This window comes from Gallus gallus, chromosome Z (assembly GCF_016699485.2).
Source record: "Gallus gallus isolate bGalGal1 chromosome Z, bGalGal1.mat.broiler.GRCg7b, whole genome shotgun sequence".
Lineage (NCBI taxonomy): Eukaryota > Metazoa > Chordata > Aves > Galliformes > Phasianidae > Gallus > Gallus gallus.
In genome coordinates, this window is record NC_052572.1 from 26742979 (window position 1) to 26760431 (window position 17453).

Below are 17453 nucleotides of genomic sequence, written 5' to 3' on the forward strand. Positions count from 1 at the left end.
CTGACTGAATCCTGAAGCTGGTTTAAGAGCATGTTTAGACAGGTTTTTGCCTCTGTCCAGCATATTCTAGCTTCTTCTTGTACACAAAATTAGTCCACAGAGCATTTATTTTACTGTGGTCTTCTTTGGCTCTTAAAGGTTGTGCATGAATTGACCTGGAAAAAAAAAAGAACAAAAAACAAAAAACAATTGTCATCTATGTTCAGTGTCATTCAATTACAGTGCAACCCTATTAAAAGTTCAAGCCCTAGGAATTGAAATAGTATAAAAACATAAATAATAAACAAAAATCCCTGGGTTCCCAGAGTGAGACGTAGCATGATTCAGGGAAGTGGGAGAACTGCGTGTGTACTTAACTGTGTAGCACTTGGGATGTATGAAAGTGCCCTGTGCCTCAAAGAATTTTTACCTTCTGCCCAACTGACAAATTCCTTGAAGCAGAGGAAGGCTCTTACCATATTACGGAGCGCAGCCACAGACAACAAAACACTTGTCTTACTCAAAAATTCCATGATAGTAGCTCCAGTCCAATAATATCTCCCATTTTCTGACATGGAAATATTAGTAATGAAGTCCTTTGGACAGCCCTTCCCTTATGAACCCAAAATAGACCGTGATGGTAATGGATGAGAATGATAGGATAGCCCTCCGTGTGCAAAGAAACCATATGAAAAACATCTGAGAGCTTCCTTTCCTATCCCTAGAAAGGAAGCAACCTGAGATGGCACCATGCGTGCTGATTTAAAATAACACTTCCTTCCTACATTAGTCTCTATGAAAGTGCAAACGGGTGTCACAAAGCTGATGTTACAGTCTGACACAGTCCAGCTAAACAACAGGCTGGGGCTCACCATAGCTCTGCAGCAAAAGAACTGGCCAGGAGCAAAGGAAACAGTAAGCAAGTTCCTCCTAGAGCTGCCTGAATTCTAATTCGGATTTTCTTGTCCTCTCCTCCTTGCAAGGTAGGCAGTTCTCAGAGCCACAGCAGTCCCACAGACCTTTCCATACAGCCTTGCAGCCCTCCATACAGCAGTCAGTGATGCGCTCAGAGAGGTGAACACCATCTCATGGGACCTGTTTGTTATATTGCCACTCCTGCTACCATGCTGAGCTGGTGAGCCTTGGTGAGATGTGGTTGTGCAGGAAACTGCCATTCACTGAAAGGCGTGATTTCCTCTTTTTATTACCGAAAATGTCAAAAGCATTTTCCATAGAGTTCTTCAGTTCTACCTCTCAAAAGCATAGGCCTCCAACAACAGAATCTCAGCACTGGTGGGGCAAATCTCATGATTTCAGTGAAGTTTCCTCAAGCCCGAGTCTGTCTCTGTGTGGCTGGAGGCTGGTGCTTCACCTCAAGCTTTGGCTGAATTATTTTAAAAGTGGTGTTCTGGGAGGCATAATTCCAGTTCTTCTTTGGTGAAGATGGAAATGAAAAACAGGACTGGAAATGAAATCCCATGCGGCAGAAAAAGAAATCAATATCAAAGATACAGGAATAATGAGCAAACAGTGTATCAGCTTTGGGAAGAGATCACTGTTACCTTTTGGAAAGAAGAAATATCTGCAGGAAATACAGGGCAGTACTCTCCTGAGCATTCTCGGTGGTCCAGGCACAAACCTCATATTGAAAGAAAACTTTATTGATGCCATCCTTGAAGACAAGTTTGAACAGACTGATGGCAGACTAACATCACAGTGTTGGTTTCTATGGTCCCCTCTCATATATCCTCAACATGTAACTCATATAGCTGAAAATATTTAGTCATGCTCATAAAAAATATTCTCATCTTTTATACACGTCACATGAAGTATGGTTCAACATAATAATGATGTGCATCCATGAACTCCATAGTTTAGGGATAACCTTCAGTAAAACAGAGAAAATATTTTACCTTTCTGCAGAAGAATTGCATCTCATCACCTCCCAGCTTTGTACCTACAACACTTACAGCATTCAGTGTGACTCAAAAATATCAGCCTCTGAAAAGTGCATTTTTTCCTTGCATCCCTTCCCTTGCACCTTGTATTGAGGTGTTTATGGAAAGTAAGGAATAGCATTACTTCCCCAGTCCCATGAGCATGAAAGGACTAAGCAAGAGGCTCCAATACTGCAAGCAGGGAACACTGGTTCTGCTGCCGAACTTACTGCAGCTCTGCACTTGCATAATTTAACTGAGATCAGAATTCTGCCTTGTTGTTTTATTATATAAAAACTGACTGCAGTTCTGGATGAATGTCTGAACACTTAAGCCAATTTTCCTCTAATTATGTAGGGTAAAGAAAAAAAGAAAGAATGAAATGGATAGTACTTTAATCATTTGATTTTTTTTACTTTAATTGAAACTTTTTCCTTATGAGTGGAGTGAGAACAGGTGCCTAATGAGAGTGCATGATAATGCTTGCACAGATATAATTAATCAAGAAGATCAATGAAAATTTCTTCTTGTTGGATTATTGCCATTTTTGGAGTAGGGGCTTGAGAATATGGAATATGGAATATGGGATACAGAATATAGAATATAGAAATTTTCTCTCTGATCATGTTTTGGGAAAAAGATTTCACTGGATTTATCTTTGCAGTGGCCATATCACCCTTGAAGAATACTGGACAGCATTTTAGGAGAAAAAGATTATTGTGTGAGTATATACAGTACATTATTTTTCCCTTAAAGTAAACTCTGAAGGAAAATGTTGGCCTTTTCAAGATATTCTGGGATGATTAAGAAGATGTTAGTGTATTCCTGGAGCCATTAATGTGTCAGAGAGTTTGGCCTTGTCTGAGGAGCTGCTCTATGGCCAGTCAATTTGGCTTCTATAGATGCATGTCAATAATGCAAATGAGCAATGCAGATTATCACCCTTCAGGATACTGAAAAAGAATGCACAATCACAGGATTAACTTTGCATTAGATCATGCTGCCATAGTCAAAGTAAAGGTATATGTTCACAGATCTACCTGCAGCACACCTGTATACCTCCTGTGTCTTGGATGACATACATATAAACACACGGTCATCAGCTGCCAAAGCCTCACCTTCCTAATACATCTTCTGAATGCAGCTTCCTTGGAAAGTGCTATAGTGCTTCTGGTAATGACACCACGGTGTCCGAAATTGCACTTTACCATAATGATCAAGGTAATGAAGGCTGAATTACAGCAAAAATCTTGGAGAAGTGCTTATGATATCCTCTACTCGTGGCAAATGTGTTCTTCCTGATTAATGCTCTTATAGTAAAACAGCATGATGATGAGGCCATTAATTTTAAAACTCCTAAAGTAAGAACCCAGCTGATTGAGTGATGCTTTGTGACATCATCTGTTAATGTCTTTTCTTCAGAGGAAAGAGAACCACTGAAATAGTAGAAGATCTCTTAAACTAAGGAGGTACTATTTCATGAATAAAAGGGAATATAATGGTATACGTCAAACCCAGCATCACAACGTTACTGAAAATACTTTCTGCTATAATAAAAAAAAGCAAGGTACTGAGTACAGTGCTGGTAGCTAACATTCTTAAACAACTCATCAAATAATTCATATTAACTGCTGCCTGCTTTTTTTTTTCTTTCTATTAATAATATATTTACAAGGAACATAGGAAGAATGAATCTGAAAAATGTGAGATTTGTATTAAAAAGTGTATGCATGAACATTGTAAATGTTGTCCCACAACTTTTTTCAGCTTGATACCCTCCTGCTATGCTTATATTGAAGCAGAACAGTAAAGAAGCAGGCTAGAAGATGTGTCCACTTTGCCATGGATCTAGCAAAATCTTTAGAATGTTCCTGAGACATTTGAAGATCTGATGGAAAAATAGAAGCCAGTATGCTTTTTTTCTGCTGAACTATTTCTTTCTTCCAAGGGTGAAAGAACATAATTCCTGTTGTTCCAATCTCCTTCTACTGATGCATCCACTGAATAAAGAAGCATGGGTGATAAGTGTTGAAGTAAATTAGATTCATCCATCCGATATTCTATGTTAAAGCACTGAGCAGTGCATAAATTCTGTGTTATCCTAAATAAAGGGAAGCGAACACTTTTTGCCCAAATTTATCCTGAGCTATGTTGCTCAGAGGAGATCTGTGGAAACTTCTCAGGGGAAGCAGTTGTCTTCTGCATCTTCCTCAGCCAGGCAGGTTGATTTCAGTTACTTCTGATACTACTAGAAATCCCATAAGTATCAGTGGAAGGAAAAGGAAGATTTCTCTCGTAGTCTGCACTTCAAAGATGAATGAAAGTCATGTTCAGTTGCTCTGCTTTCTAATGTTTCACAAAAATCCTTAACAGGCATGTTATCAATCCTGTTGATGTTTGTTTGCAGGTCACAGCAACCAGAAAATAAGTGGGTAGTGAGAGTGATCGAGGCTCATCTGGATATTAAGGCTGTTGTTGTCAGTGAGTAAGTGTGTGATACTACTTTTTGGCTGTGACTACAAGAGTTTCATGAATACTTTAAGAACTGGGTTGCATACCTAGTACAGTGCCTACATTTGGTCCCATTCTGCTTCTTGTATTTCCCCTCCCCCCCTCCCTCTTCACCTCTCCCCCTCCCTCCCTCCCTCCCTCCCTCCCTCCCTCCCTCTCTTCCTTCCTTCCTTCCTTCCTTCCTTCCTTCCTTCCTTCCTTCCTTCCTTCCTTCCTTCCTTCCTTCCTTCCTTCCTTCCTTCCTTCCTTCCTTCCTTCCTTCCTTCCTTCCTCCCTCCCTCCCTCCCTCCCTCCCTCCCTCCTCCATAAGGTGAAATACATTTCACCTTATTTTCCATGATGAATACTGTGTGATCATTGTAGCTCACACTTAAATTGTTGATGGGTTTTGGAAGAGGAGGTAGTTTTTTCCTCTCATTGTTTTTTTCTGCTGTTACTTGTTAAGAGATAATGAAAAGGGGAAATGCAAGCAATAAAAGGAACCAAAATAGTACAAAAATTTAGATAGAACATTTTTTCAGTTGTATCCCCAAGAAAGCAATCTTTCAAAACCTACAGAGACAAATCCAGATATAAAAAAAAGAAAAAAGTGTTTCAATTTGCTTGTTCGCAAAGCTTAAGTTTTGAGAATTAATTTCTCAAAGTTAAGTGGACTTGAAAATGTAAGAGTAAGAGGTTTAGTTTCTAACCTTTTGTTTATTTGTTCTGGGTAAGGGAACTTGAATTTGACTTTAAGACCAAGCAAACGTTAACTAGTCTCCTGAGGACTCTCAGTCTGGTCCCATTTCCTCAATTAAGGTGGCTGGATTTCCTTTTCTCACTCATTTTACACAAAGCTCCTTAAAAGCTGTAGTTATCCTGATGATTCAAATTGTCATTCCCAGGACCATGGCAACCAGTATTGTCTGGAGAACTGTTTGGACCCTTTTGAAAGGACAGGAAACAGGCAGAAAATAACTGCCACTGCCACCATGTCCTAATAGTGAAGGAGAGAAAATGAAGCGGTACGGAGATGAAAACATGAATCCTGACTTACCGTTCTTCCCTGATACAAGTAACGTGTTTCCTTCCACAGCCTACAGCAACCTGCTCATGTCTGCAATTTTTCAACAGTTGACCTTGTCATCCACAAGCAGCCTTGTCTCCCTCATATCTGACTTGTTCCTCTTCACTTCTGGGCAACACAGTCCCCTGGTAACCCTGCCATTTCCAGGACGAGGTATGGTGTAATGCATTTTTGCATTTATTTGGATGAGTATAGGAGAAGTATGTAGTTAATAGACTCTGCGTGAAGAAAAGAGCAATTGATTTCAATTGAAATTGATAATGGGTAAGTTGATGAGCTTGCAGTGAGACTTGCAGTCAAAACTCTGTGGGGGAGCTGGAGAAAACAGATTTCACAAAAGGAAACTGGAATTTGACCTTTCAGTCATATTTTATTAGAGCACTTCATGCAGGTAGATGCATGTCAGAGCACTATCTACTCTAATGTCAGTCTGCTGGGTTGTTGCCTGTGTCCACATGGAGCTCTGTCACAGTCAGAGAAGCTGACAGTGGCCTCTGGGAATATTTGAAGAGCTAAGTTCAAGTGCAGTTCTAGAAAAGTGAAGCATGCTGATAACAGCAACATGCTCAGTTGCTAGTTTAATTATTTCTTGCCCTCTTCATATGAAATACAAATTAAAGAACTGGCAAACAGAAGGCAACACTAAAACTGGAAGGCATGTTCAACATAATTGTCACAATTTATTTGAAGGGAGATTACTAAAATATTTGGACGCATTCCTTCTTGGTAAATAGAAGACCAGGAAAATGTCCTGTTAGCTTAACAGAAACTGTGAAGTCTTTTTTTTTTTTTTTTTTTTTTTTCCAATCACCTGCAGTCTGAAATCTTACAAATGAATTCAAGTAACTTTGATTGGGATAGATGTCTCAAAAATATATGAATGCACAGAAGTCCTGTGGGAAATTAAAAGTTGGCTGGCTGTCAGAGACACTTTCAACATGGTTTCTCCACTAATACAACATAAAAAATGAAATTCAGCTACTGTCCTTCTGTTTGTCCATCAGCTATCCCTCTGTAAGTAACCTGGAACCATGCTGTCTTAGTTTGATAGTATGGTGAGTGGAGATGTTCCAGGAATGCAAAGGAAATCTGAAGGCAGTGCTGGGTAAAGGAGAGAGAGAAAGAAAGCAGATTACTATGGAGACATGAGTGCAGAGGCATAGGACACAAATCTGTACAAAACCAGGCTCATTTTCTTGTTTCATGGAGCTTTCTTTAAAAGTAAAATAATATGTATCAGACACAAAACAACAGTTAATCAGACTGTGCTCCAGTTGCAAGGCTCTCTCTCTATACTTAACTGGGAAGCTGTAGATTTTAGACTTTGTTAGTGTGAGTTTTTCTAACACTGTTTTATGAGAGCATTAGTTACATTGCTACTTTGTGGTGTTATTCAGCCAAATATTAACCTTTTTGAGACTAGAAAATGCATATTTGGGGAAAGAAGAAAATGCTACTGAAAGCTGGTCATCTTTAGTTATAAAACAAACAAACAAACAAACACACAAACAAATAACAAACAACAGCAAAGAAAACCCCAACACAGTTATATTTTACTTACCCAGGTGAAGGGTTAAGGTTAGTATACGTGGTCAAAGGTAAGATACATCTTTTGATAACTGTGCTTTATTTACCTCAGAGTACCAGGAGCTGGAGATCCAGCTCCTCAGACTTGTGGATGAAAGACCCAGTTGCAGTCTGTAGACACTGCAGACAGCCCCTGCTCTCAAAGACAGGACACCCAAGAAGATTTTGGAACACTGTGAGAAGCCTATAACATGAATAACTGAGAAAGAAACCTTGGAGACTTAAGCTTCTGTTTCTCTCAAAACTGAATTTCACATGCTATGTTTTTGGTGGTTTTTCATGCTGTTTTTTGGGAGGGTGGAGGAGGGGAGTGGAGGTGAATTACAATATTATTGTCAAGTGAGTTGCTATAGGTTTGAAAACACTGGCACTCTTTTATGTTAATGTACAGGATTTTAAACTGCTGGTAGTAATAACTTGACCTCTTTAGGTCCAGTAAAACTTATCACAGCCATGTGAATACATTTTCCCCAGAAAATCTCAGGATTAATACAAAAGCTTTTCATAATTTTTAAGGAAGTGGCTTCTAGAATAGAAAGAGTGATGAGAGTGCTTAGCTGAGATGTGAAGAAATTCAGGATTGTCTTGTTTTCGAACCAAATTATTGCAAATGTTGTTAGCCGTAATCTGAAAGTGTGTATGTAGAGTATATTTATACAATTCCAATGGCTATTCAATCTTTGATATTCACTATCACAGCATGATTCAGAAAACTTAACTCTTGGTCTTAAGTGCGTCTTAGTAGAAAAGTGAGTTTGTCTTACATGCTTTACAAGGTGCTATCTGGTCTGGATCTTCAGCCAGATTGTTTGTTGCACTAAAATTCATTTAATCTCCTAATGTAAACCCAACCCACTCGCTTATCTGCACTGCTCTGTGAACCTCAGGCATGTAAAACACTCACAAAATGAGATATATGAAACGGCCTTGCCTAACTTCAAGGTTTGATTTGAGGCTATCAACACCAGGGACTTCAAGCTACTGTGACAAAAATGTAAGGAATGTTCTGTCACAGAATGCTAATTCTATTGGCAGTCCTGACTGACGGACATCAGAAAGCCCTCATGTCTCATATTTATACTTCCTAACCTTGTGTGTGCTTTTTATCCTTAGAAAATGCAGTATCTCATGATCCTTCAAATAACAAATGACCTTATTCCTTTTAATGGGGTCATTAAGAACTCTAACGTTCCAGGTATAAATTCCTGCTACTACTGTGCACCTTCATTTGTTATTCATATGTGAATCCCTTTGGGTTCCCAATTACTATCCAGCAACAGCAATTGGCTCTTGAAATTATTCCCACAGGACTGACTTTGTAAAGGACACTGCAGTTTACATCTTAGTTCCCTAATTACAGACACAACGCTCGATAAACTTTGAACAACTAGTAATTGGAAGCTAATGGTTACTCTCATTGAATCCCTGTTGACACAGATTTTGTTGCCCGATAACTGACCACAAGTGGGTCATGTGAGAAGGCAGGAGTGAAGAAAGAGTATTAAGGTCATATGCTACCAGTGGGAATTGACTGGAAAAAGTCCCTTATAAAGTGGGGGCTTAGCATCCTCAGTTTGTTACAACTCAGTGCACAACATCTGAAACACCACAGGTGCTACAACTGCATCTCCCTGCTGGGGTAAGAAATAGCAGATGATATTTGTGAGGGATGGTGGGATGGGTTTCAAAGAGCTTTTTGCCCTGCTCTGAGTGCTGGTATCTTCTCTGCAAGTGCAACATAGTCATAAAATACCTTGAATTAATTTAGTCAAAGTCTAGGCCCTAATGCTATCTCAAGAGCAAAAAAGTTTTTGTTACTTTCTCTGCATACTCTCCTTTCATTCCCCACCTCAGAATCAAGCCCTTCAGAACAACTAAGATGATAACCAAGATAATAATTTATTTGACCTTATCAGTATTCCTTTTCATCAAGTGCAAAGCAAAATATTTTTATCACAATAAAGTTCATTCTAATGCTGTATTTAATACCGTTCCCTCACCCAAATATAAATGCAGACCACTGAAAAAAAGCACATAACATCACACACGTTCCAGCTGATTATATAAATACTGTAAGATTACTTAGTAAAAATGATTGCTTGTGAAAAACATTATCAAGCAAGGGCTTGACTTAGGATCACTATGCTTTGATGATACATGCTTTTTGTTAAGAAGAAAGATTGTGTGGAATTGTATCAGAACCGCTATACGTTTACTACTTTCTCGAAACAGAATCTTTTATGAATCAGTTCTAGAGCAAAATCAGTAATCTTCTAAAATAATCCATGATTTCAAAACTCCCTTTATTTTGCATCAGCCCTGTTACCTGTGCCATTAATATTGTCATCGTGAAAGTACGACATAAGAAGAGCCACCCTGACCCAAATGAAGGTTACATCAAGCTAAGCAGCCCATCTTCAGCACTTGCCATTAACAGATGTCTGGGAAATCACAAGACCAACATAAGATCATGGAGCAGATCCTCCTGGTTACCATGTTAAGGCACATATGAGATGAAGAGGTGATCTGAGACAGCCAGCATGGCTTCACCAAGGGCAGATCTTGCCTGACCAGTCTAGTGGCCTTCTATGATGGAGTGACAGCACTGGTATATGGGGAAGGGTGATGGATTTCATCTACCTGGACTTCTGCAAAGCCTTAGACATGGTCCCTCACCACACCTCTCTAAATTGGAGAAGTGTGGATTTGAAATGGACTGTTTGATGGATTAAGAATTGGTTGGCTGAATGTAGTCAAAGGGTTGTGATCAATGGTTCTATGTCTGGCTGGAGGCCAGTCACAAGCAGTGTCCCTCAGGGGTCGGTCTTGGGATCAGTGCTCTTCATCTTTACCAATGACATAAACAATGGAGTTGAGGGCACCCTCAGCAAGTTTGCAGATGACACCAAGCTGAGTCGTGCAGCTGATACACTGGAGGGAAGGGAAGCCATCCAGAGGGACCTGGACAGTCTGGAGAGCCCATGAAAACCTAATGAGGTTCAACAAGGCCAAGTGCAAGGTGCTGCACTTGGGTTGGGGCAATCCCAGGTATTTATACAGACTGGGGGAAGGACCCCTTGAGAGCAGCCCTGCAGAGAAGTACTTGGGGGTCCTAGTAGATGAGAAGCAGAAAATGAACCAGCAGTGTGAGCTTACAGCCCAGAAGGCCAGCTGTGTTCTGGGCTGCATTAAAAAAGGGGTGGCCAGCAGGGAGAAGGAGGTGATTGACCCCCTCTACTTTGCTCTTGTGAGGCCCCATCTGGAGTACTGCGTCCAGGCCTGGAGCCCCCAGTACAAGAAAGACATAGCTGTTGGAATGGGTCCAGAGGAGGGCCACTAAGATGATCAGAGGGCTGGAGCACCAATCCTATGAAGAAAGGTTGAGGGAAGTAGGCTTGTTTAGCTTGGAGAAGAGAAGGCTCCGGGGAGACCTCACTGTGGCCTTCCAGTACTTGAAAGGAGTGTATAAACAGGAAGGGGAATGAGTGTCTACAAGGGTGGATAGTGATAGGACAATGGGGAATGGTTTTCAACTAAGATAGGGGAGGTTTAGGTTAGATATTAGGAGGAATTTTTTCACTCAGAGGGTGGTGACGCACTGGAACAGGTTGCCCAAGGAGGTTGTGGATGCCCCATCCCTGAAGGCATTCAAGGCCAGTCTGGATGTGGCTCTGGGCAGCCTGGTCTGGTGGTTGGTTACCCTGCCATGGAAGGGTGGTTGAAACTAGATGATCTTTGAGGTCCTTTTCAACCTAGGCCATTCTATGATTCTATGATAAACATATACCCCTGCCATGTCCCCAGAACCTCCACCCTTCAGGGTCAGGATTTCCTGACCCTGGAATGGTTTTCTGAGTAACCTGCTGTCTTCTGAACATTAATCCCATCTTCCTATGGTGGGATACAAACATTTTTTAATCCAGTTTCCTCTGGGAAGGAACTTTACAGACCCGCTACCTGCTGAGTGAAAAAACACCTCCTCTCATTTGTATTAGACTTAATTCCTTTGATAGTCTGTAGGTTTTGCATTGAAATAATGTTGTCCTTAGTTCCAAGGGAGTCTGGTAATTCATTTTCCAAGTCTCTGGCATGGCACTTCCTGGCTGTTGTACAAGACTGCGTATCCATTTTAATCAGACATGCACACCAATATTGACTTTTCAGTCAGTTGCATGTTATATGTGCATGGCAACACTACACCCAGCACAAAAGCTTACAGCAGAGCAGCAGATAAGGCATATTCAACACCTGCTTTATCTAGTACTTCTCCAGTTCCAGTATTGATGGGTTTGAGATACAGGGCAGAGCCTACCTGTTCCCTGGGCCTCACATGGATCAGCAGCAGTGCTGCTGTGCATTGACATTGTCCTCCACTGATGCTGAAAGCAGTGCATACTCACCAGTCAGGAGTGTGCCCTTTGGAGAGTTCACTTGTTAGGTTCAGCCTCAAAGACTCTCAGGAGATGCCAGAGAGAACTGTATTTTCTCCACCTGTTTTCACAGTAAGTAAAAACACTGACACGCTTTCTCTTTTATACCTTAAACTCCATAATGAGTCTCTTTAATGAGATTAAAAGATAGAACGATCAACAGAAATGAAAATGTTACATCCCCAGATGGCAGTAAAGTTCATTCAATTTGATCACCTGAGGCAGAAAAAGCCAAAGGTAAAGATGAATATATCAAAATATCAGTGCAAGTCTCTTCGGCTTGGAGAGGCTGTTTGTGAGAAAGTGCAACAAAACTGCTCTAGTAGCAAAAACAGCAAGACCATTGCAAACCAAGTGAGGATCATACAGAAAAGAAGTATGGCAAAAGATCAGCTCTGCTTAGAAGAGAGTTCACAACAGGACTAATGGAAAGAACTTTCACAGGAACATCGCACCAGATCTTTGGCTGAGGCAGCTGACATAGGATGCTGACGTTGGTATATCTGCTGCCTGTTTGTCCCTTACATTTTTCCCTACCTACCCTTGGTAGTATTTTATTGTAAAGTAATTTTAATTTGTAGTGCAGGGGTGCAGAGTTTCCTGCACTGTGTCAGGCACTGTGCAGCCCCACCTTCACAGAGTTTCTGTTACAAATGTAAAAGGCAGAGGTAACAAACCAAGACAGGATGGGTAGGCAGTATGTGAAGCTTGTAAGGGCTGTTTCTCTGTGTCTCTCTGGCAGTGAGTTTGACAGTAGCACCAAAAGCAGAAAGCCCCTGTGAAGTACTGGAGAAAGATGAGGAAAGGATCTTTATAGGTTGTAAAAAACCTACAGTAGCAACACAGGTGTGACAAGAGGGCTGGTTAATCCTACTTTGCCTCCTGGAGAGCTGTCTGCCACCAGTGCCAGTTTTGGGATCCTCACTCCTACGGGCTTTGCTGTGTCCCATTGCAGTCGGGCCTCTGCCTGGCTAGGTCTAGTCCCAGCACCAATAAAACAATGTCTCAGTAGGGGAAGAGAGGTCACTTTGCAGAAATGCAAGAGAACAATCGGGGTACTCTGCAGAAGAGCTCCTGTTCTCTTCCTGGACAGAAGGGGTTTGTACTTACTGCACACAGTCACAGGCTTATCTTTATTGTAAAGGAAAAACACAGACACATGTTTTGGCTCCTAAGTACTGACAAGGAGTCTGCTGGCCACCCCATGAAGCAAACGATGCCACATTTTCTCTTAAAAATAGGAAAAAAAAACCTTTTTTTTTGGGATGTCCTGACAAAGGAGCACTTTGGGTTTGAATGACTGAGGTAAAGATGGCTGTGGACACTCCTTTGCTGAAGGTTTGTGCAATCTGAACAGCCCACTGTGTTAGGCAGAGCCAAGGACATAGCTGCACACAGTTTGACAACTAATCAACAGTTCATCACACCAATGCTGTTCTGCAGCAGCTGAACGCAGATCAGACAAGAGCTTGCAAACTGCCCACGAGCAATTGCTGAGTGATAACACATGCAGTTCCCCACATGTTTATGCAGATACTCAGATTTATCTGACAGTTTTATACCCAGAAGCATGATACTCAGTAATTAAAATTAAAAATGTTTTGACAGCCAAAACAAATGGCTATATAAATTAGAAAGCTGTAAAAAGCAGTGGTATCCAAAAATAAAGATCCATAGATAAATCAGAAAGCTGCAACATAGAATGTTTTAACATAAGCATGTTAATGTACAGCAGTTCTTAAATACAGGCTCAAGATTCTGACTGGGAGAAGAGTAATTTTCCCGTAATAGCCAAGCTGTGAGAGATTAAATGGAAAAAAAATCTTCTTGCTAAAGAAGGGGTAGAGGAGAAAGAAAGTACATGTATTTCCAGTGGGAGTTAAATCTTACAGGGAGGTGGTAGGGTGGGGAGATGTGCTGCTGTTCAGGGTTTTCTGCCCACTGTCTTGTCAATAGGGCGGAGGTGAGTGTGACAGCATCAGGAGGGGGCTAGAGGGTGCCTTTGCTGTGTATCTTCTGCAGATGGCAATAAGGACCAGTAACGTCTCTTCATCTCCTGCGGTGCTTGTGGAGTCACATACTGCTTATCTTGTACCCACAAAAGGCAGGAACTTTCCTGGCTCTGGTTTCCACTTGTACAGTTCTGCATCAGAGGGCAGGTGAGGGCAATCTCCATCTAAAACAAAACAGAACAAAACAAAACAAAACAAAACAAAACAAAAAAAACAACCCCACAGTGATTAAGCTGCAAATCTCTTAGATAAATCCCTTCCCCTTCGTTTCTCTGAAGGGCCTGCAGCTACTTGCCTTAGCAAGTGAGCAGTGACCTAGCCCTGACCCTTTAAGTAGACCCTGTGGCTCAGCAATAGCTCTGAACAGGTCTTCTCTGCCGTTAGTTTACAACTGACATCAGTCACACCGCCTGGGGTCCTCTGGGTGCAGCTGCCCTCTGGCCTTGGTCGACAGCTTGGGAGCAGGGAAGAGCCTGGGTAAAAAAAAAAAGTCTGCAAAGTTGAAAGCAGCATTAACAGCTGATTGAAAGAGTATTTTCTCCTTTCTGTTTCTGCCTCAACCACAGGACAGAAAGGGCTTAGGATGAAAGGTGGGTTTCGGAAACAGGTGATAGGAGATGACAGTGCAGCCCTCTTTTTCCAAGAGGCTTTTACAGTTCTCCCGGAGATCACCACACCTCTATCAGTCCTGCTGGAGTTATCTAGGGTTTTTGAACATACAGTTCTGCCTAATCATGATGGGAAGGAAAGTGAAGATACAATAACAAGCTTAGGCATAGCCAGGTAGTCGGACAAGGAGGGTAGCATTTCTGCAGCAATTAAAACATGACTATCTAAGACACTATCCCTGCACACAGCTCTTATGAAACCTACCACATGCCCTCTTCAGATCGGCTGAGTTCACTAGGATGAATGTAGTCTGTCTCTGATTTCACCTCACTGGCATAGCTCCAGGTGGCTTCAGTAGGATGCCTTGATTTACTCTAGCCACTACTGAAAACAAAATCCACCGCAGGCTCTGGAGATCAGAGATGTTTGTACTGAGCAGTAAGCTGACTGAATAAATGACAGAATGCTGAGGCTGATTTTCATGGCTTACTCTCTCTAATTAGGTGGTTCTGGAAAAAGTACAGCTACTGGGGAGCAAGGCAGAAGTTCTGTGCGGCCATTCCTGGAGAGATATGCTTATGCCATGATTGTGAGGATGCCTGCTCGTGGAATAACTTTACCAAGAGGCAGGATAGGGCATATTTGTCTCTTTCAGAAATAGAGAGTTCTGAATGCAGATCATACAAATGAGTCATGCTTTGAAGAAACATCATAACCTTGGTAACACCAATTACACCTCCATTGGGAACTGAACCTTCAGGACTGCAAAATGTCTTAAAACTGTACTGATTAACTTGGATGTCTGAGTTGTTTTCTGTATATTTTTCTTGGTTGTTGCCAAATACGTAGGAACTGACTGACCACTGTGCTAACTCCATTGGCATTAAGCTGTAAGTCCATAGCTCTAAATGGAGTTTTGTAGGTATAAATCTGCAGTAATGCAATAAATACTTGGTTCTTTGAGTCCTGATAACATCACTTCTTCCTTCTCCTAGTAGTAGTTATGGCTATTTCTCCCCTTGTATCCTCAAAAGCTTGAGGTTGCCAAACAAATCTGTATCACCTTCTATGTATTTGAGGTGATGTGGCAGTAGTTGTATGTGTCTCCTTGATGGTGAGGTTATTTCCTACTGAATCTTGGAATCACTGAATCACCAAGTTTGGAAAAGAACTCTAAGATCATCCAGTACAACTGCCCCTTAAACCGTTGACACACTAATATTTCCAACTGAACCATGTTCCTCAGTACAAAATCTAAACACTTCTTGAACACCTCCAGGAACAGTGACTCTACCACCTCCCTGGGCAGCCCATTCCAGCACCTGACCACTCTCTCAGAGAAGAAGTATTTCCTGACATCCAACCTGAATCTCTCCTCGTTCAACTTAAGACCACTGCCTCTAGTTCTATCATTAGTTACATAGGAGAAGAGGCCAACCCCCACCACATCACAACTGCCCTTCAGGTAGCTGTAGAGAGCATCTTCTCATTGCAATGATGAGCTCCAGGACCATCACTTGATTGATTCTTCATTTGGACTGGTTGTGGTGATTGCCCTGGATTTGTTTTTCTGTCTTGCATATGAGGCTTTTAAACGGCTCCAGTATTTTAACTGTTCATGACAGGCACTTAACAAAACAGAAGAGAACTTTCTGAATGAAATGCATCAACAAAACAGGTGACAGTTTGCAGCTTAATTGTGCTATAGATAATATGCTTACCATGGCCTTTAGAAGATTCTTGTATGCAGCTGAAGGTCAAAAAGCCTTTTTAGTTCCTCCCATGAAGAGTCCCGAGGCCCATCTTTCCAAGGGAGTGAGTCCAATGCTGACAAAGCAGGCAGTGAGACTGAAGCTTTTTGCATCCTCAGGTAACCACTCAGCACTAAACTCCCCATGACAGTCAGCTCTGCCCACTCCTTACCAAGAAGCACACGTGGGAGGCAAATGCAAGTCCAAAATAATTAATTAATTAATTAATTAAATATCAGGGCAGTAAACTGATGTACTTGGCAGAGCACAGGAGGGAACATGGCTTGGCACCTATCATAATTAGACTACAGGGAAGAGCAGAGAGAAACTTCTTGAATGCACTGATATTTTTTACATATTGCTTTTATTCTTTTCTCCAAATGGCCCAAGGCTTAATGTATTAAGTCCTCTTTCTCTCTGAGGACTGTTTAGTGAGGGGCCCAGTGGAAACCAGCTTCATAGGGCTGGAAGGAGGCTGAATTCAATTGTAGTCAACCTCCCAAGAGGATGTTCTGAGTTTTAGAACACTGATAAGAAGGTGTCCAAAATGATGTCCAAAGAGAGCATGCCCTTCCAATCCTTCTCATTTCTTTGTGTAGCTCTTCTTTTAGGTAGGGTCTATCCATACAACTGTTTTGGTGAAGCTTAGATAGAAACATGCTAGAGTAGAACACCTATCTTCTTGATCTTTGACTTCAAGATGTGTTGTCTCAGCTGATCCTGTAGAACACATGCTACTGGTCTTTATAAGAACAGAGAGACCACACCTAGAGGCATCGGAGTGAAAAGGATGCCACTATTTGATTTTACCTTCCCTTAACCAAGAAAAATAATTTCTAATTGTTTTTATGATTCCTAAGAGGAAAAACTGCATTGTGATCTCGAGTTGTGCTATCTGTTGTTTTCTTTGGTACTGTCTCTTGGTGATGAAGAGGTACTATTCAATGCTAATGACTATTGTGGAGTACTTTTTAATTAACAAGGGTGTTGGCAATGGCTATAGACAGATCTCACAATTGTCCCTTGCATTATGAAGGATGAAATCATCATGTTTTTCTGTCCAGTAATGTATCTCTCTAAATGCAAGATCTACAGCTGAAACATCTGACAGTTTACCTTTCAATATATTTCACATATTGAAATATTAGGAAATGGCTAAAATGAAAATCAATAAATCCTAGAGGATAAGGCAGGCAACCCCCTACAGAACTAGACCTTGGTTTTCACATGAGGAGTTGTGACATGTTTGTGCAAACCTTTTCTAACAGGCTCTTACCTGTTTGGACAGGACTGACCCTATCTGATCATCATTTCTAATTTCAGGGACTCATAACTTTGTCCTGTTTATAAAAAAAAGTTCCTGTCAAATATCTGCTTTCTTTAATTTCCAAGGAAAAGCATGTGAAGTGCATGTGGCTTCTACCAGCTAAGCTTAGATTCCATTAGATATCCTGTAATAGGTTCAGAGAATCGTTATTTAAACCACTATTAAAATTATTTCAAGATTAAATTCCAAATGGAGAAGCATTAAAATGCATGATCCCCATCTGCATAATGCTCTTCCAGAAATG

At 41.2% G+C, this 17453-nt stretch overlaps 1 long non-coding RNA gene across 1 annotated transcript; it reads left to right on the forward strand.

The window, feature by feature from the left end:
• Nucleotides 1-2460: 2460 nt before the first annotated feature.
• LOC121108546 lies at nt 2461-9276 on the forward strand. The gene is made up of 4 exons (XR_005843094.2): nt 2461-2637; nt 4324-4401; nt 5503-5646; nt 7133-9276. It is a non-coding gene; the product is annotated as an uncharacterized LOC121108546 (long non-coding RNA).
• Nucleotides 9277-17453: the final 8177 nt, after the last annotated feature.